Source organism: Labrus mixtus, chromosome 23 (genome assembly GCF_963584025.1).
Source record: "Labrus mixtus chromosome 23, fLabMix1.1, whole genome shotgun sequence".
In the NCBI taxonomy this organism is placed as follows: Eukaryota; Metazoa; Chordata; class Actinopteri; order Labriformes; family Labridae; genus Labrus; species Labrus mixtus.
The window spans coordinates 10,141,984-10,166,472 of NC_083634.1; the positions used below are offsets into that span (position 1 = coordinate 10,141,984).

General features: G+C 51.1%; 1 pseudogene; it reads right to left on the minus strand.

The window, feature by feature from the left end:
* Positions 1–21,415: 21,415 nt before the first annotated feature.
* On the minus strand, positions 21,416–22,055 carry LOC132958761 (putative uncharacterized protein DDB_G0271606; annotated as a pseudogene).
* Between the last annotated feature and the right edge of the window lie 2,434 nt (positions 22,056–24,489).

Below are 24,489 nucleotides of genomic sequence, written 5' to 3' on the forward strand. Positions count from 1 at the left end.
TGAGCTGCTGTTGTGGCTGTAGCAGCTGCTGTGGTTGTTGGAGCTGCTGTGGTGGTTTGTGAGGCTGCTGTGGTTGTTGCTGTTGGAGCTGCTGTCATAGTTGTAGGAGCAGCTGTGGTTGTGGTTGGAACAGCTGTGGATGTTGGAGCTGCTGCGGATGTTTGTGGGGCTGCTGTGGTTGTTGTTGTTGGAGCTGCTGTGGTTGTTGTTGGAGCTGTTGTCGTGGTTGTAGGAGCAGCTGTTGTTGTTGGAGCAGCAGCTGTGGTTGTAGGAGCTGCTGTGGTTAGTGTTGGAGCAGCTGTGGTTGTTGGAGTAGCTGTGGTTGTGGTTGGAACAGCTGTCGTTGTTGTTTTAGCTATTGTTGTCATTGTTGGAGCTGCTGTGGTTGTTGTTGGAACTGATGTGGTTGTTGTTGGAGCAGCTGTGGTTGTTGGAGCAGCTGTGGTTGTTGGAGCAACTGTGGTTGTGGTTGGAACAGCTGTTGTTATTGTTTTAGCTGCTGTTGTCGTTGGAGCTGCTGTGGTTCTTGTTGGAGCTGATGTGGTTGTTGTTGGAGGAGCTGTGGTTGTTGGAGCAGCTGTGGTTGTTGTTGTAGCTGCTGTTGTCGTTGTTGGAGCTGCTATGGTTGTTGTTGGAGCGGCTGTGGTTGTTGTTGGAGCAGCTGCTGTTGTTGTAGGAGCTGCTTTGGTTTTTGTTGGAGCTGCTGTCGTCGTTGTTGGAGCGGCTGTGGTTGTTGTTGGAGCAGCTGCTGTTGTTGTAGGAGCTGCTTTGGTTGTTGTTGGAGCTGCTGTCGTCGTTGTTGGAGCTGCTGTGGTTGTTGTTGGTGCAGCTGTGGTTGTTGATGAAGCAGCTGTGGTTGTTGTTGAAGCAGCTGTGGTTGTTCTTGGAGCTGCTGTCATGGTTGTTGGAGCTGCTGTGGTTGTAGTTGGAGCATCTGTGGTTGTTGTTGGAGCTGCTGTCGTCGTTTTTGGAGCTGTTGTGGTTGTTGTTGGTGCAGCTGTAGTTGTTGTTGGAGCTGCTGTGGTTGTCGTTGGAACAGTTGTAGTTGTTGTTGGAGCAGCTGTGGTTGTTGTTGGAACAGCTGTGGTTGTTGTTTTAGCTGCTGTTGTCGTTGTTGGAGCTGCTGTCGTCGTTGTTGGAGCGGCTGTCGTGGTTGTAGGAGCAGCTGTTGTTGTTGGAGCAGCTGTGGTTGTTGGAGCAACTGTGGTTGTGGTTGGAACAGCTGTGGTTGTTGTTTTAGCTGCTGTTGTCGTTGTTGGAGCTGCTGTGGTTGTTGTTGGAGCGGCTGTGGTTGTTGTTGGAGCAGATGTGGTTGTTGTTAGAGCTGCGGTGGTTGTTGGTGGAGAAGCTGTGGTTTTTGGAGCTGCTGTTGTTGTAGGAGCTGCTGTGGTTGGTGTTAGAGCTGCTGTGGTTGTTGTTGGAGCAGCTGTGGTTGTCGGAGCTGCTGTTGTTGTAGGAGCTGCTGTGGTTGGTGTTGGAGCTGCTGTGGTTGTTGTTGGAGCTGCTGTTGTGGTTGTTTGAGCAGCTGTGGTTGTTGTTTGAGCAGCTGTTGTTGTGGTTGGAGCAGCTGTGGTTGTTGATTGAGCTGCTGTTGTGGCTGTAGGAGCTGCTGTGGTTGTTGGAGCTGCTGTGGTGGTTTGTGAGGTTGCTGTGGTTGTTGCTGTTGGAGCTGCTGTCATAGTTGTAGGAGGAGCTGTGGTTGTGGTTGGAACAGCTGTGGTTGTTGTTTTAGCTGCTGTTGTCGTTGTTGGAGCTGCTGTGGTTGTTGTTGGAGCGGCTGTGGTTGTTGTTGGAGCTGCGGTGGTTGTTGGTGGTGAAGCTGTGGTTTTTGGAGCTGCTGTTGTTGTAGGAGCTGCTGTGGTTGGTGTTAGAGCTGCTGTGGTTGTTGTTGGAGCGGCTGTGGTTGTTGTTGGAGCAGCTGTGTTTGTTGTTGGAGCTGCGGTGGTTGTTGGTGGAGAAGCTGTGGTTTTTGGAGCTGCTGTTGTTGTAGGAGCTGCTGTGGTTGGTGTTAAAGTTGCTGTGGTTGTTGTTGGAACTGATGTGGTTGTTGTTGGAGCAGCTGTGGTTGTTGGAGCAGCTGTGGTTGTTGGAGCAACTGTGGTTGTGGTTGGAACAGCTGTTGTTATTGTTTTAGCTGCTGTTGTCGTTGGAGCTGCTGTGGTTCTTGTTGGAGCTGATGTGGTTGTTGTTGGAGGAGCTGTGGTTGTTGGAGCAGCTGTGGTTGTTGTTGTAGCTGCTGTTGTCGTTGTTGGAGCTGCTATGGTTGTTGTTGGAGCGGCTGTGGTTGTTGTTGGAGCAGCTGCTGTTGTTGTAGGAGCTGCTTTGGTTTTTGTTGGAGCTGCTGTCGTCGTTGTTGGAGCGGCTGTGGTTGTTGTTGGAGCAGCTGCTGTTGTTGTAGGAGCTGCTTTGGTTGTTGTTGGAGCTGCTGTCGTCGTTGTTGGAGCTGCTGTGGTTGTTGTTGGTGCAGCTGTGGTTGTTGATGAAGCAGCTGTGGTTGTTGTTGAAGCAGCTGTGGTTGTTCTTGGAGCTGCTGTCATGGTTGTTGGAGCTGCTGTGGTTGTAGTTGGAGCATCTGTGGTTGTTGTTGGAGCTGCTGTCGTCGTTTTTGGAGCTGTTGTGGTTGTTGTTGGTGCAGCTGTAGTTGTTGTTGGAGCTGCTGTGGTTGTCGTTGGAACAGTTGTAGTTGTTGTTGGAGCAGCTGTGGTTGTTGTTGGAACAGCTGTGGTTGTTGTTTTAGCTGCTGTTGTCGTTGTTGGAGCTGCTGTCGTCGTTGTTGGAGCGGCTGTCGTGGTTGTAGGAGCAGCTGTTGTTGTTGGAGCAGCTGTGGTTGTTGGAGCAACTGTGGTTGTGGTTGGAACAGCTGTGGTTGTTGTTTTAGCTGCTGTTGTCGTTGTTGGAGCTGCTGTGGTTGTTGTTGGAGCGGCTGTGGTTGTTGTTGGAGCAGATGTGGTTGTTGTTAGAGCTGCGGTGGTTGTTGGTGGAGAAGCTGTGGTTTTTGGAGCTGCTGTTGTTGTAGGAGCTGCTGTGGTTGGTGTTAGAGCTGCTGTGGTTGTTGTTGGAGCAGCTGTGGTTGTCGGAGCTGCTGTTGTTGTAGGAGCTGCTGTGGTTGGTGTTGGAGCTGCTGTGGTTGTTGTTGGAGCTGCTGTTGTGGTTGTTTGAGCAGCTGTGGTTGTTGTTTGAGCAGCTGTTGTTGTGGTTGGAGCAGCTGTGGTTGTTGATTGAGCTGCTGTTGTGGCTGTAGGAGCTGCTGTGGTTGTTGGAGCTGCTGTGGTGGTTTGTGAGGTTGCTGTGGTTGTTGCTGTTGGAGCTGCTGTCATAGTTGTAGGAGGAGCTGTGGTTGTGGTTGGAACAGCTGTGGTTGTTGTTTTAGCTGCTGTTGTCGTTGTTGGAGCTGCTGTGGTTGTTGTTGGAGCGGCTGTGGTTGTTGTTGGAGCTGCGGTGGTTGTTGGTGGTGAAGCTGTGGTTTTTGGAGCTGCTGTTGTTGTAGGAGCTGCTGTGGTTGGTGTTAGAGCTGCTGTGGTTGTTGTTGGAGCGGCTGTGGTTGTTGTTGGAGCAGCTGTGTTTGTTGTTGGAGCTGCGGTGGTTGTTGGTGGAGAAGCTGTGGTTTTTGGAGCTGCTGTTGTTGTAGGAGCTGCTGTGGTTGGTGTTAAAGTTGCTGTGGTTGTTGTTGGAGCAGCTGTGGTTGTCGGAGCTGCTGTTGTTGTAGGAGCTGCTGTGGTTAGTGTTGGAGCTGCTGTGGTTGTTGTTGGAGCTGCTGTTATGGTTGTTTGAGCAGCTGTGGTTGTTGTTTGAGCAGCTGTGGTTGGAGCAGCTGTGGTTGTTGATTGAGCTGCTGTTGTGGCTGTAGGAGCTGCTGTGGTTGGTGTTGGAGCTGCTGTGGTTGTTGTTGGAGCTGCTGTTGTGGGTGTTTGAGCAGCTGTGGTTGTTGTTTGAGCAGATGTGGTTGTTGATTGAGCTGCTGTTGTGGCTGTAGCAGCTGCTGTGGTTGTTGGAGCTGCTGTGGTGGTTTGTGAGGCTGCTGTGGTTGTTGCTGTTGGAGCTGCTGTCATAGTTGTAGGAGCAGCTGTGGTTGTGGTTGGAACAGCTGTGGATGTTGGAGCTGCTGCGGATGTTTGTGGGGCTGCTGTGGTTGTTGTTGTTGGAGCTGCTGTGGTTGTTGTTGGAGCTGTTGTCGTGGTTGTAGGAGCAGCTGTTGTTGTTGGAGCAGCAGCTGTGGTTGTAGGAGCTGCTGTGGTTAGTGTTGGAGCAGCTGTGGTTGTTGGAGTAGCTGTGGTTGTGGTTGGAACAGCTGTCGTTGTTGTTTTAGCTATTGTTGTCATTGTTGGAGCTGCTGTGGTTGTTGTTGGAACTGATGTGGTTGTTGTTGGAGCAGCTGTGGTTGTTGGAGCAGCTGTGGTTGTTGGAGCAACTGTGGTTGTGGTTGGAACAGCTGTTGTTATTGTTTTAGCTGCTGTTGTCGTTGGAGCTGCTGTGGTTCTTGTTGGAGCTGATGTGGTTGTTGTTGGAGGAGCTGTGGTTGTTGGAGCAGCTGTGGTTGTTGTTGTAGCTGCTGTTGTCGTTGTTGGAGCTGCTATGGTTGTTGTTGGAGCGGCTGTGGTTGTTGTTGGAGCAGCTGCTGTTGTTGTAGGAGCTGCTTTGGTTTTTGTTGGAGCTGCTGTCGTCGTTGTTGGAGCGGCTGTGGTTGTTGTTGGAGCAGCTGCTGTTGTTGTAGGAGCTGCTTTGGTTGTTGTTGGAGCTGCTGTCGTCGTTGTTGGAGCTGCTGTGGTTGTTGTTGGTGCAGCTGTGGTTGTTGATGAAGCAGCTGTGGTTGTTGTTGAAGCAGCTGTGGTTGTTCTTGGAGCTGCTGTCATGGTTGTTGGAGCTGCTGTGGTTGTAGTTGGAGCATCTGTGGTTGTTGTTGGAGCTGCTGTCGTCGTTTTTGGAGCTGTTGTGGTTGTTGTTGGTGCAGCTGTAGTTGTTGTTGGAGCTGCTGTGGTTGTCGTTGGAACAGTTGTAGTTGTTGTTGGAGCAGCTGTGTTTGTTGTTGGAACAGCTGTGGTTGTTGTTTTAGCTGCTGTTGTCGTTGTTGGAGCTGCTGTCGTCGTTGTTGGAGCGGCTGTCGTGGTTGTAGGAGCAGCTGTTGTTGTTGGAGCAGCTGTGGTTGTTGGAGCAACTGTGGTTGTGGTTGGAACAGCTGTGGTTGTTGTTTTAGCTGCTGTTGTCGTTGTTGGAGCTGCTGTGGTTGTTGTTGGAGCGGCTGTGGTTGTTGTTGGAGCAGATGTGGTTGTTGTTAGAGCTGCGGTGGTTGTTGGTGGAGAAGCTGTGGTTTTTGGAGCTGCTGTTGTTGTAGGAGCTGCTGTGGTTGGTGTTAGAGCTGCTGTGGTTGTTGTTGGAGCAGCTGTGGTTGTCGGAGCTGCTGTTGTTGTAGGAGCTGCTGTGGTTGGTGTTGGAGCTGCTGTGGTTGTTGTTGGAGCTGCTGTTGTGGTTGTTTGAGCAGCTGTGGTTGTTGTTTGAGCAGCTGTTGTTGTGGTTGGAGCAGCTGTGGTTGTTGATTGAGCTGCTGTTGTGGCTGTAGGAGCTGCTGTGGTTGTTGGAGCTGCTGTGGTGGTTTGTGAGGTTGCTGTGGTTGTTGCTGTTGGAGCTGCTGTCATAGTTGTAGGAGGAGCTGTGGTTGTGGTTGGAACAGCTGTGGTTGTTGTTTTAGCTGCTGTTGTCGTTGTTGGAGCTGCTGTGGTTGTTGTTGGAGCGGCTGTGGTTGTTGTTGGAGCTGCGGTGGTTGTTGGTGGTGAAGCTGTGGTTTTTGGAGCTGCTGTTGTTGTAGGAGCTGCTGTGGTTGGTGTTAGAGCTGCTGTGGTTGTTGTTGGAGCAGCTGTGGTTGTCAGAGCTGCTGTGGTTGGTGTTGGAGCTGCTGTGGTTGGTGTTGGAGCTGCTGTGGTTGTTGTTGGAGCTGCTGTTGTGGTTGTTTGAGCAGCTGTGGTTGTTGTTTGAGCAGCTGTTGTTGTGGTTGGAGCAGCTGTGGTTGTTGATTGAGCTGCTGTTGTGGCTGTAGGAGCTGCTGTGGTTGTTGGAGCTGCTGTGGTGGTTTGTAAGGCTGCTGTGGTTGTTGCTGTTGGAGCTGCTGTCATAGTTGTAGGAGCAGCTGTGGTTGTGGTTGGAACAGCTGTGGATGTTGGAGCTGCTGCGGTTGTTGTTGGAGCAGCAGCTGTCGTTGTTGTTGGAGCAGCTGTGGTTGTTGATGGAGCGGCTGTTGTTGTAGGAGCTGCTGTGGTTAGTGTTGGAGCTGATGTGGTTGTTGTTGGAGCAGCTGTGGTTGTTGGAGTAGATGTGGTTGTTGGAGCAACTGTGGTTGTGGTTGGAACAGCTGTCGTTGTTGTTTTAGCTGCTGTTGTCGTTGTTGGAGCTGCTGTGGTTGTTGTTGGAGCTGATGTGGTTGTTGTTGGAGCAGCTGTTCTTGTTGGAGCAACTGTGGTTGTGGTTGGAACAGCTGTGGTTGTTGTTTTAGCTGCTGTTGTCGTTGTTGGAGCTGCTGTGGTTGTTGTTGGAGTGGCTGTGGTTGTTGTTGGAGCAGCTGCTGTTGTTGAAGGAGCTGCTGTGGTTGTTGTTGGAGCTGCTGTGGTTGGTGTTGGAGCAGCTGTGGTTGTTGTTTGAGCAGCTGTGGTTGTTGTTGGAGCTGCTGTCGTCGTTGTTGGAGCTGCGGTGGTTGTTGTTAGATCAGCTGTGGTTGTTGGAGCTGCTGTTGTTGTAGGAGCTGCTGTGGTTGGTATTGGAGCTGCTGTGGTTGTTGTTGGAGCTGTGGTGGTTGTTGTTAGATCAGCTGTGGTTGTTGTTTGAGCAGCTGTGGTTGTTGTTGGAGCAGCTGTGGTTGTTGTTGGAGCTGCGGTGGTTGTTGTTGGAGCTGCTGTCATGGTTGTTGGAGCAGGTGCTGTTGTTGGAGCTGCTGTGGTTGATGTTGGAGCTGCTATCATGGTTGTTGGAGCAGGTGTGGTTGTAGTTGGAGCAGCTGTGGTTATTGTTGGAGCTGATGTCGTCGTTGTTGGAGCGGCTGTCGTGGTTGTAGGAGCAGCTATTGCTGTTGGAGCAGCTGTGGTTGTTGGAGCAGCTGTCATTGGTGTTGGAGCAGTTGTGGTTGTTGAAGCAGCTGTTGTTGTTGGAGCAGCTGTGGTTGTTTTTGGACCAGCTGTGGTCGTTTTTGGAGCAGCTATTGTTGTTGTTGGAGCTGCAGTGGTTGTTGTTGGAGGTGCTGTAATGGTTGTAGGAGCTGCAGTGGTAGTTGGAGCTGCTGTGGTTGTTGTTGGAGCAGCTTTAGTTGTTGTTGGAGCTGCTGTGGTTGTTGTTGGAGCTGCTGTGGTTGTTGTTGGAACAGCTGTAGTTGTTGTTGGAGCGGCTGCTGTCGTTGTTGGAGCTGCTGTGGTTGTTGTTGGAGCTGATGTGGTTGTTGTTGGAGCAGCTGTTGTTGTTGGAGCAACTGTGGTTGTGGTTGGAACAGCTGTGGTTGTTGTTTTAGCTGCTGTGGTTGTTGTTGGAGCTGCTGTTGTGGCTGTTGGAGCAGTTGTGATTGTTGAAGCAGCTGTTGTTGTTGGAGCTGCTGTTGTTGCTGGAGCAGTTGTGGTTGTTGTTGGATCTGCTGTGGTGGTTTGTGGGGCTGCTGTGGTTGTTGTTGTTGGAGCTGCTGTCATAGTTCTAGAAGCAGATGTGGTTGTTGTTGGAGCAGCTGTCGTTGGTGTTGGAGCAGTTGTGGTTGTTGTTGGAGCTGCTGTTGTTGTTGTTGTAGGAACAGCTGTGGTTGTTGTTGGAGCTGCTGCTGTTGTTGTATGAGCAGCTGTGGTTGTGGTTGGAGTAGCTGTGGTTGTTGATTGAGCTGCTGTTGTGGCTGTAGGAGCTGCTGTGGTTGTTGGAGCGGCTGTTGTTGTTGTTGGAGTCGGTGTTGTTGTTGTTGAAACTGTTGTTATGGTTGTGGGAGCAGCTGTGGTTGTTGGAGCAGCTGTAGTTGTTGTTGGAGCTGCAGTGGTTGTTGTTGGAGCTGCAGTGGTAGTTGATGGAGAAGTTGTCGTTGTTGTTGGAGCGGATGCGGTTGTTGTTGGAGCGGCTGTGGTGGTTGTTGGAGCTGCAGTGGTAGTTGTTGGAGAAGTTGTGGTTGTGGTTGGAGCTGCAGTGGATGTTGTTGGAGCTGCTGTAGTGGTTGTAGGAGCAGCTGTGGTTGTTGTTGGAGCTGCTGTTGTCGTTTTTGGAGCTGCTGTGGTTGTTGTTGGTGCAGCTGTGGTTGTTGTTGGAGCTGCTGTGGTTGTTGTTGGAACAGCTGTTGTGGCTGTTGGAGCAGTTCTGATTGTTGAAGCAGCTGTTGTTTTTGGAGCAGCTATTGTTGTTGTTGGAGCTGCAGTGGTTGTTGTTGGAGGTGCTGTGGTGGTTTGTGGGGCTGCTGTGGTTGTTGTTGTTGGAGCTGCTGTCATAGTTCTAGAAGCAGATGTAGTGGTTGTAGGAGCAGCTGTTGTTGCTGGAGCAGTTGTGATTGTTGTTGGAGCTGCTGTGGTGGTTTGTGGGGCTGCTGTGGTTGTTGTTGTTGGAGCTGCTGTCATAGTTCTAGAAGCAGATGTGGTTGTTGTTGGAGCTGCTGTCGTGGTTGTTGGAGTGGCTGTCGTGGTTGTTGGAGCAGCTGTCGTTGTTGGAGCAGCTGTGGTTGTTGGATCAGCTGTGGTTGTGGTTGAAGCAGCTGTGGTTGTTGATTGAGCTGCTGTTGTGACTGTAGGAGCTGCTATGGTTGTGTGAGCTGCTGTTGTGGTCGTAGGAGCAGCTGTTGTTGTTGATTGAGCTGCAGTTGTGGCTGTAGGAGATGCTGTCATGGTTGTTGGAGCAGTTGTCGTTGGTGTTGGAGCAGCTGTCGTTGGTGTTGGAGCAGCTGTCGTCTTTGTTGAAGTTGCAGTGGTTGTTGTTGGAGCAGCTGTGGTTGTTGTTGGAGCTGCTGTGGTTGTTGTAGGAGCAGCTGTAGTTGTTGTTGGAGCAGTTGTGGTTGTTGTTGGAGCTGCTGTTGTGGTTGTTTGAGCAGCTGTGGTTGTTGTTTGAGCAGCTGTTGTTGTGGTTGGAGCAGCTGTGGTTGTTGATTGAGCTGCTGTTGTGGCTGTAGGAGCTGCTGTGGTTGTTGGAGCTGCTGTGGTGGTTTGTGAGGCTGCTGTGGTTGTTGCTGTTGGAGCTGCTGTCATAGTTGTAGGAGCAGCTGTGGTTGTGGTTGGAACAGCTGTGGCTGTAGGAGCTGCTGTGGATGTTGGAGCTGCTGCGGTTGTTTGTGGGGCTGCTGTGATTGTTGTTGTTGGAGCTGCTGTGGTTGTTATTGGAACTGTTGTCGTGGTTGTAGGAGCAGCTGTTGTTGTTGGAGCAGCAGCTGTCGTTGTTGTTGGAGCTGCTGTGGTTGTTGATGGAGCGGCTGTTGTTGTAGGAGCTGCTGTGGTTAGTGTTGGAGCTGATGTGGTTGTTGTTGGAGCAGCTGTGGTTGTTGGAGTAGATGTGGTTGTTGGAGCAACTGTGGTTGTGGTTGGAACAGCTGTCGTTGTTGTTTTAGCTGCTGTTGTCGTTGTTGGAGCTGCTGTGGTTGTTGTTGGAGCTGATGTGGTTGTTGTTGGAGCAGCTGTTGTTGTTGGAGCAACTGTGGTTGTGGTTGGAACAGCTGTGGTTGTTGGAGCTGCTGCGGTTGTTTGTGGGGCTGCTGTGGTTGTTGTTGTTGGAGCTGCTGTGGTTGTTGTTGGACCTGTTGTCGTGGTTGTAGGAGCAGCTGTTGTTGTTGGAGCAGCAGCTGTGGTTGTTGTTGGAGCAGCAGCTGTGGTTGTTGATGGAGCGGCTGTTGTTGTAGGAGCTGCTGTGGTTAGTGTTGGAGCTGCTGTGGTTGTTGTTGGAGCAGCTGTGGTTGTTGGAGTAGATGTGGTTGTTGGAGCAACTGTGGTTGTGGTTGGAACAGCTGTCGTTGTTTTAGCTGCTGTTGTCGTTGTTGGAGCTGCTGTGGTTGTTGTTGGAGCTGCTGTGGTTGTAGTTGGAGCAGCTGTGGTTGTTGTTGGAGCTGCTGTCGTCGTTTTTGGAGCTGTTGTGGTTGTTGTTGGTGCAGCTGTAGTTGTTGTTGGAGCTGCTGTGGCTGTCGTTGGAACAGTTGTAGTTGTTGTTGGAGCAGCTGTGGTTGTTGTTTTAGCTGCTGTTGTCGTTGTTGGAGCTGCTGTCGTCGTTGTTGGAGCGGCTGTCGTGGTTGTAGGAGCAGCTGTTGTTGTTGGAGCAGCTGTGGTTGTTGGAGCAACTGTGGTTGTGGTTGGAACAGCTGTGGTTGTTGTTTTAGCTGCTGTTGTCGTTGTTGGAGCTGCTGTGGTTGTTGCTGTTGGAGCTGCTGTCATAGTTGTAGGAGCAGCTGTGGTTGTGGTTGGAACAGCTGTGGTTGTTGTTTTAGCTGCTGTTGTCGTCGTTGGAGCTGCTCTGGTTGTTGTTGGAGCGGCTGTGGTTGTTGTTGGAGCTGCGGTGGTTGTTGGTGGAGAAGCTGTGGTTTTTGGAGCTGCTGTTGTTGTAGGAGCTGCTGTGGTTGGTGTTAGAGCTGCTGTGGTTGTTGTTGGAGCAGCTGTGGTTGTCAGAGCTGCTGTGGTTGGTGTTGGAGCTGCTGTGGTTGGTGTTGGAGCTGCTGTGGTTGTTGTTGGAGCTGCTGTTGTGGTTGTTTGAGCAGCTGTGGTTGTTGTTTGAGCAGCTGTTGTTGTGGTTGGAGCAGCTGTGGTTGTTGATTGAGCTGCTGTTGTGGCTGTAGGAGCTGCTGTGGTTGTTGGAGCTGCTGTGGTGGTTTGTGAGGCTGCTGTGGTTGTTGCTGTTGGAGCTGCTGTCATAGTTGTAGGAGCAGCTGTGGTTGTGGTTGGAACAGCTGTGGCTGTAGGAGCTGCTGTGGATGTTGGAGCTGCTGCGGTTGTTTGTGGGGCTGCTGTGGTTGTTGTTGTTGGAGCTGCTGTGGTTGTTATTGGAACTGTTGTCGTGGTTGTAGGAGCAGCTGTTGTTGTTGGAGCAGCAGCTGTCGTTGTTGTTGGAGCAGCTGTGGTTGTTGATGGAGCGGCTGTTGTTGTAGGAGCTGCTGTGGTTAGTGTTGGAGCTGATGTGGTTGTTGTTGGAGCAGCTGTGGTTGTTGGAGTAGATGTGGTTGTTGGAGCAACTGTGGTTGTGGTTGGAACAGCTGTCGTTGTTGTTTTAGCTGCTGTTGTCGTTGTTGGAGCTGATGTGGTTGTTGTTGGAGCTGATGTGGTTGTTGTTGGAGCAGCTGTTGTTGTTGGAGCAACTGTGGTTGTGGTTGGAACAGCTGTGGTTGTTGGAGCTGCTGCGGTTGTTTGTGGGGCTGTTGTGGTTGTTGTTGTTGGAGCTGCTGTGGTTGTTGTTGGAACTGTTGTCGTGGTTGTAGGAGCAGCTGTTGTTGTTGGAGCAGCAGCTGTGGTTGTTGTTGGAGCAGCAGCTGTGGTTGTTGATGGAGCGGCTGTTGTTGTAGGAGCTGCTGTGGTTAGTGTTGGAGCTGCTGTGGTTGTTGTTGGAGCAGCTGTGGTTGTTGGAGTAGATGTGGTTGTTGGAGCAACTGTGGTTGTGGTTGGAACAGCTGTCGTTGTTTTAGCTGCTGTTGTCGTTGTTGGAGCTGCTGTGGTTGTTGTTGGAGCTGATGTGGTTGTTGTTGGAGCAGCTGTGGTTGTTGGAGCAACTGTGGTTGTGGTTGGAACAGCTGTGGTTGTTGTTTTAGCTGCTGTTGTCGTTGTTGGAGCTGCTGTGGTTGTTGTTGGAGCGGCTGTGGTTGTTGTTGGAGCAGCTGTGGTTGTTGTTGGAGCTGCGGTGGTTTTTGGAGCTGCTGTTGTTGTAGGAGCTGCTGTGGTTGGTGTTAGAGCTGCTGTGGTTGTTGTTGGAGCAGCTGTGGTTGTCAGAGCTGCTGTGGTTGGTGTTGGAGCTGCTGTGGTTGGTGTTGGAGCTGCTGTGGTTGTTGTTGGAGCTGCTGTTGTGGTTGTTTGAGCAGCTGTGGTTGTTGTTTGAGCAGCTGTTGTTGTGGTTGGAGCAGCTGTGGTTGTTGATTGAGCTGCTGTTGTGGCTGTAGGAGCTGCTGTGGTTGTTGGAGCTGCTGTGGTGGTTTGTGAGGCTGCTGTGGTTGTTGCTGTTGGAGCTGCTGTCATAGTTGTAGGAGCAGCTGTGGTTGTGGTTGGAACAGCTGTGGCTGTAGGAGCTGCTGTGGATGTTGGAGCTGCTGCGGTTGTTTGTGGGGCTGCTGTGGTTGTTGTTGTTGGAGCTGCTGTGGTTGTTATTGGAACTGTTGTCGTGGTTGTAGGAGCAGCTGTTGTTGTTGGAGCAGCAGCTGTCGTTGTTGTTGGAGCAGCTGTGGTTGTTGATGGAGCGGCTGTTGTTGTAGGAGCTGCTGTGGTTAGTGTTGGAGCTGATGTGGTTGTTGTTGGAGCAGCTGTGGTTGTTGGAGTAGATGTGGTTGTTGGAGCAACTGTGGTTGTGGTTGGAACAGCTGTCGTTGTTGTTTTAGCTGCTGTTGTCGTTGTTGGAGCTGCTGTGGTTGTTGTTGGAGCTGATGTGGTTGTTGTTGGAGCAGCTGTTGTTGTTGGAGCAACTGTGGTTGTGGTTGGAACAGCTGTGGTTGTTGGAGCTGCTGCGGTTGTTTGTGGGGCTGCTGTGGTTGTTGTTGTTGGAGCTGCTGTGGTTGTTGTTGGAACTTTTGTCGTGGTTGTAGGAGCAGCTGTTGTTGTTGGAGCAGCAGCTGTGGTTGTTGTTGGAGCAGCAGCTGTGGTTGTTGATGGAGCGGCTGTTGTTGTAGGAGCTGCTGTGGTTAGTGTTGGAGCTGCTGTGGTTGTTGTTGGAGCAGCTGTGGTTGTTGGAGTAGATGTGGTTGTTGGAGCAACTGTGGTTGTGGTTGGAACAGCTGTCGTTGTTTTAGCTGCTGTTGTCGTTGTTGGAGCTGCTGTGGTTGTTGTTGGAGCTGATGTGGTTGTTGTTGGAGCAGCTGTGGTTGTTGGAGCAACTGTGGTTGTGGTTGGAACAGCTGTGGTTGTTGTTTTAGCTGCTGTTGTCGTTGTTGGAGCTGCTGTGGTTGTTGTTGGAGCGGCTGTGGTTGTTGTTGGAGCAGCTGTGTTTGTTGTTGGAGCTGCGGTGGTTGTTGGTGGAGAAGCTGTGGTTTTTGGAGCTGCTGTTGTTGTAGGAGCTGCTGTGGTTGGTGTTAAAGTTGCTGTGGTTGTTGTTGGAGCAGCTGTGGTTGTCGGAGCTGCTGTTGTTGTAGGAGCTGCTGTGGTTAGTGTTGGAGCTGCTGTGGTTGTTGTTGGAGCTGCTGTTATGGTTGTTTGAGCAGCTGTGGTTGTTGTTTGAGCAGCTGTGGTTGGAGCAGCTGTGGTTGTTGATTGAGCTGCTGTTGTGGCTGTAGGAGCTGCTGTGGTTGGTGTTGGAGCTGCTGTGGTTGTTGTTGGAGCTGCTGTTGTGGGTGTTTGAGCAGCTGTGGTTGTTGTTTGAGCAGATGTGGTTGTTGATTGAGCTGCTGTTGTGGCTGTAGCAGCTGCTGTGGTTGTTGGAGCTGCTGTGGTGGTTTGTGAGGCTGCTGTGGTTGTTGCTGTTGGAGCTGCTGTCATAGTTGTAGGAGCAGCTGTGGTTGTGGTTGGAACAGCTGTGGATGTTGGAGCTGCTGCGGATGTTTGTGGGGCTGCTGTGGTTGTTGTTGTTGGAGCTGCTGTGGTTGTTGTTGGAGCTGTTGTCGTGGTTGTAGGAGCAGCTGTTGTTGTTGGAGCAGCAGCTGTGGTTGTAGGAGCTGCTGTGGTTAGTGTTGGAGCAGCTGTGGTTGTTGGAGTAGCTGTGGTTGTGGTTGGAACAGCTGTCATTGTTGGAGCTGCTGTGGTTGTTGTTGGAACTGATGTGGTTGTTGTTGGAGCAGCTGTGGTTGTTGGAGCAGCTGTGGTTGTTGGAGCAACTGTGGTTGTGGTTGGAACAGCTGTTGTTATTGTTTTAGCTGCTGTTGTCGTTGGAGCTGCTGTGGTTCTTGTTGGAGCTGATGTGGTTGTTGTTGGAGGAGCTGTGGTTGTTGGAGCAGCTGTGGTTGTTGTTGTAGCTGCTGTTGTCGTTGTTGGAGCTGCTATGGTTGTTGTTGGAGCGGCTGTGGTTGTTGTTGGAGCAGCTGCTGTTGTTGTAGGAGCTGCTTTGGTTGTTGTTGGAGCTGCTGTCGTCGTTGTTGGAGCGGCTGTGGTTGTTGTTGGAGCAGCTGCTGTTGTTGTAGGAGCTGCTTTGGTTGTTGTTGGAGCTGCTGTCGTCGTTGTTGGAGCTGCTGTGGTTGTTGTTGGTGCAGCTGTGGTTGTTGATGAAGCAGCTGTGGTTGTTGTTGAAGCAGCTGTGGTTGTTCTTGGAGCTGCTGTCATGGTTGTTGGAGCTGCTGTTGTTGTAGTTGGAGCATCTGTGGTTGTTGTTGGAGCTGCTGTCGTCGTTTTTGGAGCTGTTGTGGTTGTTGTTGGTGCAGCTGTAGTTGTTGTTGGAGCTGCTGTGGTTGTCGTTGGAACAGTTGTAGTTGTTGTTGGAGCAGCTGTGGTTGTTGTTGGAACAGCTGTGGTTGTTGTTTTAGCTGCTGTTGTCGTTGTTGGAGCTGCTGTCGTCGTTGTTGGAGCGGCTGTCGTGGTTGTAGGAGCAGCTGTTGTTGTTGGAGCAGCTGTGGTTGTTGGAGCAACTGTGGTTGTGGTTGGAACAGCTGTGGTTGTTGTTTTAGCTGCTGTTGTCGTTGTTGGAGCTGCTGTGGTTGTTGTTGGAGCGGCTGTGGTTGTTGTTGGAGCAGATGTGGTTGTTGTTAGAGCTGCGGTGGTTGTTGGTGGAGAAGCTGTGGTTTTTGGAGCTGCTGTTGTTGTAGGAGCTGCTGTGGTTGGTGTTAGAGCTGCTGTGGTTGTTGTTGGAGCAGCTGTGGTTGTCGGAGCTGCTGTTGTTGTAGGAGCTGCTGTGGTTGGTGTTGGAGCTGCTGTGGTTGTTGTTGGAGCTGCTGTTGTGGTTGTTTGAGCAGCTGTGGTTGTTGTTTGAGCAGCTGTTGTTGTGGTTGGAGCAGCTGTGGTTGTTGATTGAGCTGCTGTTGTGGCTGTAGGAGCTGCTGTGGTTGTTGGAGCTGCTGTGGTGGTTTGTGAGGTTGCTGTGGTTGTTGCTGTTGGAGCTGCTGTCATAGTTGTAGGAGGAGCTGTGGTTGTGGTTGGAACAGCTGTGGTTGTTGTTTTAGCTGCTGTTGTCGTTGTTGGAGCTGCTGTGGTTGTTGTTGGAGCGGCTGTGGTTGTTGTTGGAGCTGCGGTGGTTGTTGGTGGTGAAGCTGTGGTTTTTGGAGCTGCTGTTGTTGTAGGAGCTGCTGTGGTTGGTGTTAGAGCTGCTGTGGTTGTTGTTGGAGCAGCTGTGGTTGTCAGAGCTGCTGTGGTTGGTGTTGGAGCTGCTGTGGTTGGTGTTGGAGCTGCTGTGGTTGTTGTTGGAGCTGCTGTTGTGGTTGTTTGAGCAGCTGTGGTTGTTGTTTGAGCAGCTGTTGTTGTGGTTGGAGCAGCTGTGGTTGTTGATTGAGCTGCTGTTGTGGCTGTAGGAGCTGCTGTGGTTGTTGGAGCTGCTGTGGTGGTTTGTAAGGCTGCTGTGGTTGTTGCTGTTGGAGCTGCTGTCATAGTTGTAGGAGCAGCTGTGGTTGTGGTTGGAACAGCTGTGGATGTTGGAGCTGCTGCGGTTGTTGTTGGAGCAGCAGCTGTCGTTGTTGTTGGAGCAGCTGTGGTTGTTGATGGAGCGGCTGTTGTTGTAGGAGCTGCTGTGGTTAGTGTTGGAGCTGATGTGGTTGTTGTTGGAGCAGCTGTGGTTGTTGGAGTAGATGTGGTTGTTGGAGCAACTGTGGTTGTGGTTGGAACAGCTGTCGTTGTTGTTTTAGCTGCTGTTGTCGTTGTTGGAGCTGCTGTGGTTGTTGTTGGAGCTGATGTGGTTGTTGTTGGAGCAGCTGTTCTTGTTGGAGCAACTGTGGTTGTGGTTGGAACAGCTGTGGTTGTTGTTTTAGCTGCTGTTGTCGTTGTTGGAGCTGCTGTGGTTGTTGTTGGAGTGGCTGTGGTTGTTGTTGGAGCAGCTGCTGTTGTTGAAGGAGCTGCTGTGGTTGTTGTTGGAGCTGCTGTGGTTGGTGTTGGAGCAGCTGTGGTTGTTGTTTGAGCAGCTGTGGTTGTTGTTGGAGCTGCTGTCGTCGTTGTTGGAGCTGCGGTGGTTGTTGTTAGATCAGCTGTGGTTGTTGGAGCTGCTGTTGTTGTAGGAGCTGCTGTGGTTGGTATTGGAGCTGCTGTGGTTGTTGTTGGAGCTGTGGTGGTTGTTGTTAGATCAGCTGTGGTTGTTGTTTGAGCAGCTGTGGTTGTTGTTGGAGCAGCTGTGGTTGTTGTTGGAGCTGCGGTGGTTGATGTTGGAGCTGCTGTCATGGTTGTTGGAGCAGGTGCTGTTGTTGGAGCTGCTGTGGTTGATGTTGGAGCTGCTATCATGGTTGTTGGAGCAGGTGTGGTTGTAGTTGGAGCAGCTGTGGTTATTGTTGGAGCTGATGTCGTCGTTGTTGGAGCGGCTGTCGTGGTTGTAGGAGCAGCTATTGCTGTTGGAGCAGCTGTGGTTGTTGGAGCAGCTGTCATTGGTGTTGGAGCAGTTGTGGTTGTTGAAGCAGCTGTTGTTGTTGGAGCAGCTGTGGTTGTTTTTGGACCAGCTGTGGTCGTTTTTGGAGCAGCTATTGTTGTTGTTGGAGCTGCAGTGGTTGTTGTTGGAGGTGCTGTAATGGTTGTAGGAGCTGCAGTGGTAGTTGGAGCTGCTGTGGTTGTTGTTGGAGCAGCTTTAGTTGTTGTTGGAGCTGCTGTGGTTGTTGTTGGAGCTGCTGTGGTTGTTGTTGGAACAGCTGTAGTTGTTGTTGGAGCGGCTGCTGTCGTTGTTGGAGCTGCTGTGGTTGTTGTTGGAGCTGATGTGGTTGTTGTTGGAGCAGCTGTTGTTGTTGGAGCAACTGTGGTTGTGGTTGGAACAGCTGTGGTTGTTGTTTTAGCTGCTGTGGTTGTTGTTGGAGCTGCTGTTGTGGCTGTTGGAGCAGTTGTGATTGTTGAAGCAGCTGTTGTTGTTGGAGCTGCTGTTGTTGCTGGAGCAGTTGTGGTTGTTGTTGGATCTGCTGTGGTGGTTTGTGGGGCTGCTGTGGTTGTTGTTGTTGGAGCTGCTGTCATAGTTCTAGAAGCAGATGTGGTTGTTGTTGGAGCAGCTGTCGTTGGTGTTGGAGCAGTTGTGGTTGTTGTTGGAGCTGCTGTTGTTGTTGTTGTAGGAACAGCTGTGGTTGTTGTTGGAGCTGCTGCTGTTGTTGTATGAGCAGCTGTGGTTGTGGTTGGAGTAGCTGTGGTTGTTGATTGAGCTGCTGTTGTGGCTGTAGGAGCTGCTGTGGTTGTTGGAGCGGCTGTTGTTGTTGTTGGAGTCGGTGTTGTTGTTGTTGAAACTGTTGTTATGGTTGTGGGAGCAGCTGTGGTTGTTGGAGCAGCTGTAGTTGTTGTTGGAGCTGCAGTGGTTGTTGTTGGAGCTGCAGTGGTAGTTGATGGAGAAGTTGTCGTTGTTGTTGGAGCGGATGCGGTTGTTGTTGGAGCGGCTGTGGTGGTTGTTGGAGCTGCAGTGGTAGTTGTTGGAGAAGTTGTGGTTGTGGTTGGAGCTGCAGTGGATGTTGTTGGAGCTGCTGTAGTGGTTGTAGGAGCAGCTGTGGTTGTTGTTGGAGCTGCTGTTGTCGTTTTTGGAGCTGCTGTGGTTGTTGTTGGTGCAGCTGTGGTTGTTGTTGGAGCTGCTGTGGTTGTTGTTGGAACAGCTGTTGTGGCTGTTGGAGCAGTTCTGATTGTTGAAGCAGCTGTTGTTTTTGGAGCAGCTATTGTTGTTGTTGGAGCTGCAGTGGTTGTTGTTGGAGGTGCTGTGGTGGTTTGTGGGGCTGCTGTGGTTGTTGTTGTTGGAGCTGCTGTCATAGTTCTAGAAGCAGATGTAGTGGTTGTAGGAGCAGCTGTTGTTGCTGGAGCAGTTGTGATTGTTGTTGGAGCTGCTGTGGTGGTTTGTGGGGCTGCTGTGGTTGTTGTTGTTGGAGCTGCTGTCATAGTTCTAGAAGCAGGTGTGGTTGTTGTTGGAGCTGCTGTCGTGGTTGTTGGAGTGGCTGTCGTGGTTGTTGGAGCAGCTGTCGTTGTTGGAGCAGCTGTGGTTGTTGGATCAGCTGTGGTTGTGGTTGAAGCAGCTGTGGTTGTTGATTGAGCTGCTGTTGTGACTGTAGGAGCTGCTATGGTTGTGTGAGCTGCTGTTGTGGTCGTAGGAGCAGCTGTTGTTGTTGATTGAGCTGCAGTTGTGGCTGTAGGAGATGCTGTCATGGTTGTTGGAGCAGTTGTCGTTGGTGTTGGAGCAGCTGTCGTTGGTGTTGGAGCAGCTGTCGTCTTTGTTGAAGTTGCAGTGGTTGTTGTTGGAGCAGCTGTGGTTGTTGTTGGAGCTGCTGTGGTTGTTGTAGGAGCAGCTGTAGTTGTTGTTGGAGCAGTTGTGGTTGTTGTTGGAGCTGCTGTCGTCGTTGTTGGAGCTGCTGTGGTTGTTGTTGGAGCTGCTGTTCTGGTTGTTGGAGCAGCCGTGGTTGGTGTTGGAGCAGCTGTGGTTGTTGTTTGAGCTGCTGTCGTTGTGGTTGGTGTTGGAGCAGCTGTGGTTGTTGTTGAAGCTGCTGTCAACGTTGTTGGAGCTGCTGCCGTGGTTGTAGGAGCATCTGTGGTTAGTGTTGGAGCAGCTGTTGTTGTAGTTGTAACAGCTGTCGTTGTTGTTGGAGCTGCTGTCGTCGTCGTTGGAGCTGCTGTGGTTGTTGTTGGAGCAGCTGTGATTGTTGTTTGAACTGCTTTTGTTGTTGCAGCTGCGGTTAGTGTTGGAGAAGCTGTGGTTGTTGTTGGAGATGCTGTGGTTGTTGTTGGAGCACTTGTAGTCGTTGTTGAAGCTGCTGCTGTTGTTGTTTGATATGCTGTTGTTGGAGCATCTGTGGAAGTTGTTTGAGCTGCTGTTTTTGTTGTAGGAGCGGCTGTGGTTGTTGTTGGAGATGATGTTGTTGTTGTTGGAGCTTCTCTGGTTGTTGTTGTTGATGGAGCATATGTGGTGGTTGTTTGAGCTGCTTTGGTTGTTGTTGGAGATGATGTTGTAGGAGCATCTGTGGTTAGTGTTGGAGCAGCTGTGGTTGTAGTCGGAACAGCTGTCGTCGTTGTTGGAGCTGCTGTCGTCGTTGTTGGAGCTGCTGTGGTTGTTGTTGGAGCAGCTGTGATTGTTGTTTGAGCTGTTTTTGTTGTAGGAGCAACTGTGGTTGTTGTTGGAGGTGCTGTGGTTGTTGTTGGAGCGGCTGTGGTTGTTTTTGGAGATGCTGTTGTTGTTGTTGGAGCAGCTATTGTTGGAGCTCCTGTGGTTGTTGTTGGAGGAGCAGTGGCAGTTGTTGGAGCATCTGTGGAGGTTGTCTGAGCTGCTGTTGTTGTTGAAGCAGCTGTGGCGGTTTTTGTATGTACTGTGGTTGTTTGTGGAGCGGCTATGGTTGTTGTTGGAGCTGCTGTTGTTGTTGATGGAGCATATGTGGTGGTTGTTTGAGCTGCTTTGGTTGTTGGTGGAGCTGCTGCTGTTGTTGTTGAAGAGGCCGTGGTTGTTGTTGGAGATGCTGTTGTTGGAGCATCTGTGGAGGTTGTTTGAGCTGCTGTTGTTGTTGAAGCTCCTGTGGTTGTTGTTGGAGCTGCTGTTGTTGTTGATGGAGCATATGTGGTGGTTGTTTGAGCTGCTTTGGTTGTTGTTGGAGATGCTGTTGTTGGAGAGGCTGTGGTTGTTGGAGCTCCAGTGGTTGTTGTTGGAGAGGCCGTGGTTGTTGTTGGAGAGGCCGTGGTTGTTGTTGGAGAGGCCGTGGTTGTTGTTGGAGCGGCTGTGGTTGTTGGAGCTCCAGTGGTTGTTGTTGGAGAGGCCGTGGTTGTTGTTGGAGAGGCCGTGGTTGTTGTTGGAGCGGCTGTGGTTGTTGTTGGACATGCTGTTGTTGTTGTTGGAGCTTCTGCTGTTGTTGTTGGAGCTGCTGTGGATGTTGTTGGAGCTGCTGTGGTTGTTGTTGGAGCTGCTGCTGTTGTTGTTGGAGCTGCTGTGGTTGTTGTTTGAGCTGCTGTTGTTGTTGTAGCTCCTGTGGTTGTTGTTGGAGCGGCTGTGGTTGTTGTTGGAGATGCTGTGGTTGTTGATGGAGCAGTTGTGGTTGTTGTTGGAGCTGCTGCTGTTGTTGTTGGAGCTGCTGTGGTTGTTGTTGGAGCTGCTGTGGTTGTTGTTGGAGCTGCTGTGGTTGTTGGAGCAGCTGTGGTTGTAGTTGGAACAGCTGTGGTTGTTGTTGGAGCTGCTGTCGTCATTGTTGGAGCTGCTGTGGTTGTTGTTGGACCTGCTTTTGTTGTTGCAGCTGCTATGGTTGTTGTTGGAGCTGCTGTTCTGGCTGTTGGAGCAGCCGTGGTTGGTGTTGGAGCTGCTGTCGTCGTTGTTGGAGCTGCTGTGGTTGTTGTTGGACCTGCTTTTGTTGTTGCAGCTGCTATGGTTGTTGTTGGAGCTGCTGTTCTGGCTGTTGGAGCAGCCGTGGTTGGTGTTGGAGCAGCTGTGGTTCTTGTTTGAGCTGCTGTCGTTGTGGTTGGTGTTGGAGCAGCTGTGGTTGTTGTTGAAGCTGCTGTCGCCGTTGTTGGAGCTGCTGTAGTGGTTGTAGGAGCATCTGTGGTTAGTGTTGGAGCAGCTGTGGTTGTAGTTGGAACAGCTGTCGTCGTTGTTGGAGCTGCTGTCGTCGTTGTTGGAGCTGCTGTGGTTGTTGTTGGAGCAGCTGTGATTGTTGTTTGAGCTGTTTTTGTTGTAGGAGCAACTGTGGTTGTTGTTGGAGGTGCTGTGGTTGTTGTTGGAGCGGCTGTGGTTGTTTTTGGAGATGCTGTTGTTGTTGTTGGAGCAGCTATTGTTGGAGCTCCTGTGGTTGTTGTTGGAGGAGCAGTGGCAGTTGTTGGAGCATCTGTGGAGGTTGTCTGAGCTGCTGTTGTTGTTGAAGCAGCTGTGGCGGTTTTTGTATGTACTGTGGTTGTTTGTGGAGCAGCTATGGTTGTTGTTGGAGCTGCTGTTGTTGTTGATGGAGCATATGTGGTGGTTGTTTGAGCTGCTTTGGTTGTTGGTGGAGCTGCTGCTGTTGTTGTTGAAGAGGCCGTGGTTGTTGTTGGAGATGCTGTTGTTGGAGCATCTGTGGAGGTTGTTTGAGCTGCTGTTGTTGTTGAAGCTCCTGTGGTTGTTGTTGGAGCTGCTGTTGTTGTTGATGGAGCATATGTGGTGGTTGTTTGAGCTGCTTTGGTTGTTGTTGGAGATGCTGTTGTTGGAGAGGCTGTGGTTGTTGGAGCTCCAGTGGTTGTTGTTGGAGAGGCCGTGGTTGTTGTTGGAGAGGCCGTGGTTGTTGTTGGAGAGGCCGTGGTTGTTGTTGGAGCGGCTGTGGTTGTTGGAGCTCCAGTGGTTGTTGTTGGAGAGGCCGTGGTTGTTGTTGTAACAGCTGTCGTTGTTGTTGGAGCTGCTGTCGTCGTCGTTGGAGCTGCTGTGGTTGTTGTTGGAGCAGCTGTGATTGTTGTTTGAACTGCTTTTGTTGTTGCAGCTGCGGTTAGTGTTGGAGAAGCTGTGGTTGTTGTTGGAGATGCTGTGGTTGTTGTTGGAGCACTTGTAGTCGTTGTTGAAGCTGCTGCTGTTGTTGTTTGATATGCTGTTGTTGGAGCATCTGTGGAAGTTGTTTGAGCTGCTGTTTTTGTTGTAGGAGCGGCTGTGGTTGTTGTTGGAGATGATGTTGTTGTTGTTGGAGCTTCTCTGGTTGTTGTTGTTGATGGAGCATATGTGGTGGTTGTTTGAGCTCCTTTGGTTGTTGTTGGAGATGATGTTGTTGGAGCATCTGTGGTTGTTGTTGGAGCATCTGTAGTTGTTGTTGGAGATGCTGTGGTTGTTGTTGGAGCACTTGTGGTTGTTGTTGGAGCTTCTGCAGTTGTTGTTGGAGCTGCTGTGGTTGTTGTTTGAGCTGCTGTTGTTGTTGTAGCTCCTGTGGTTGTTGTTGGAGCGGCTGTGGTTGTTGTTGGAGATGCTGTGGTTGTTGATGGAGCAGTTGTGGTTGTTGTTGGAGCTGCTGCTGTTGTTGTTGGAGCTGCTGTGGTTGTTGTTGGAGCTGCTGTGGTTGTTGTTGGAGCTGCTGTGGTTGTTGGAGCAGCTGTGGTTGTAGTTGGAACAGCTGTGGTTGTTGTTGGAGCTGCTGTCGTCATTGTTGGAGCTGCTGTGGTTGTTGTTGGACCTGCTTTTGTTGTTGCAGCTGCTATGGTTGTTGTTGGAGCTGCTGTTCTGGCTGTTGGAGCAGCCGTGGTTGGTGTTGGAGCTGCTGTCGTCGTTGTTGGAGCTGCTGTGGTTGTTGTTGGACCTGCTTTTGTTGTTGCAGCTGCTATGGTTGTTGTTGGAGCTGCTGTTCTGGCTGTTGGAGCAGCCGTGGTTGGTGTTGGAGCAGCTGTGGTTCTTGTTTGAGCTGCTGTCGTTGTGGTTGGTGTTGGAGCAGCTGTGGTTGTTGTTGAAGCTGCTGTCGCCGTTGTTGGAGCTGCTGTAGTGGTTGTAGGAGCATCTGTGGTTAGTGTTGGAGCAGCTGTGGTTGTAGTTGGAACAGCTGTCGTCGTTGTTGGAGCTGCTGTCGTCGTTGTTGGAGCTGCTGTGGTTGTTGTTGGAGCAGCTGTGATTGTTGTTTGAGCTGTTTTTGTTGTAGGAGCAACTGTGGTTGTTGTTGGAGGTGCTGTGGTTGTTGTTGGAGCGGCTATTGTTGGAGCTCCTGTGGTTGTTGTTGGAGGAGCAGTGGCAGTTGTTGGAGCATCTGTGGAGGTTGTCTGAGCTGCTGTTGTTGTTGAAGCAGCTGTGGCGGTTTTTGTATGTACTGTGGTTGTTTGTGGAGCGGCTATGGTTGTTGTTGGAGCTGCTGTTGTTGTTGATGGAGCATATGTGGTGGTTGTTTGAGCTGCTTTGGTTGTTGGTGGAGCTGCTGCTGTTGTTGTTGAAGAGGCCGTGGTTGTTGTTGGAGATGCTGTTGTTGGAGCATCTGTGGAGGTTGTTTGAGCTGCTGTTGTTGTTGAAGCTCCTGTGGTTGTTGTTGGAGCTGCTGTTGTTGTTGATGGAGCATATGTGGTGGTTGTTTGAGCTGCTTTGGTTGTTGTTGGAGATGCTGTTGTTGGAGAGGCTGTGGTTGTTGGAGCTCCAGTGGTTGTTGTTGGAGAGGCCGTGGTTGTTGTTGGAGAGGCCGTGGTTGTTGTTGGAGAGGCCGTGGTTGTTGTTGGAGCGGCTGTGGTTGTTGGAGCTCCAGTGGTTGTTGTTGGAGAGGCCGTGGTTGTTGTTGGAGAGGCTGTGGTTGTTGTTGGAGCGGCTGTGGTTGTTGTTGGACATGCTGTTGTTGTTGTTGGAGCTTCTGCTGTTGTTGTTGGAGCTGCTGTGGATGTTGTTGGAGCTGCTGTGGTTGTTGTTGGAGCTGCTGCTGTTGTTGTTGGAGCTGCTGTGGTTGTTGTTTGAGCTGCTGTTGTTGTTGTAGCTCCTGTGGTTGTTGTTGGAGCGGCTGTGGTTGTTGTTGGAGATGCTGTGGTTGTTGATGGAGCAGTTGTGGTTGTTGTTGGAGCTGCTGCTGTTGTTGTTGGAGCTGCTGTGGTTGTTGTTGGAGCTGCTGTGGTTGTTGTTGGAGCTGCTGTGGTTGTTGGAGCAGCTGTGGTTGTAGTTGGAACAGCTGTGGTTGTTGTTGGAGCTGCTGTCGTCATTGTTGGAGCTGCTGTGGTTGTTGTTGGACCTGCTTTTGTTGTTGCAGCTGCTATGGTTGTTGTTGGAGCTGCTGTTCTGGCTGTTGGAGCAGCCGTGGTTGGTGTTGGAGCTGCTGTCGTCGTTGTTGGAGCTGCTGTGGTTGTTGTTGGACCTGCTTTTGTTGTTGCAGCTGCTATGGTTGTTGTTGGAGCTGCTGTTCTGGCTGTTTGAGCAGCCGTGGTTGGTGTTGGAGCAGCTGTGGTTCTTGTTTGAGCTGCTGTCGTTGTGGTTGGTGTTGGAGCAGCTGTGGTTGTTGTTGAAGCTGCTGTCGCCGTTGTTGGAGCTGCTGTAGTGGTTGTAGGAGCATCTGTGGTTAGTGTTGGAGCAGCTGTGGTTGTAGTTGGAACAGCTGTCGTCGTTGTTGGAGCTGCTGTCGTCGTTGTTGGAGCTGCTGTGGTTGTTGTTGGAGCAGCTGTGATTGTTGTTTGAGCTGTTTTTGTTGTAGGAGCAACTGTGGTTGTTGTTGGAGGTGCTGTGGTTGTTGTTGGAGTGGCTGTGGTTGTTTTTGGAGATGCTGTTGTTGTTGTTGGAGCAGCTATTGTTGGAGCTCCTGTGGTTGTTGTTGGAGGAGCAGTGGCAGTTGTTGGAGCATCTGTGGAGGTTGTCTGAGCTGCTGTTGTTGTTGAAGCAGCTGTGGCGGTTTTTGTATGTACTGTGGTTGTTTGTGGAGCGGCTATGGTTGTTGTTGGAGCTGCTGTTGTT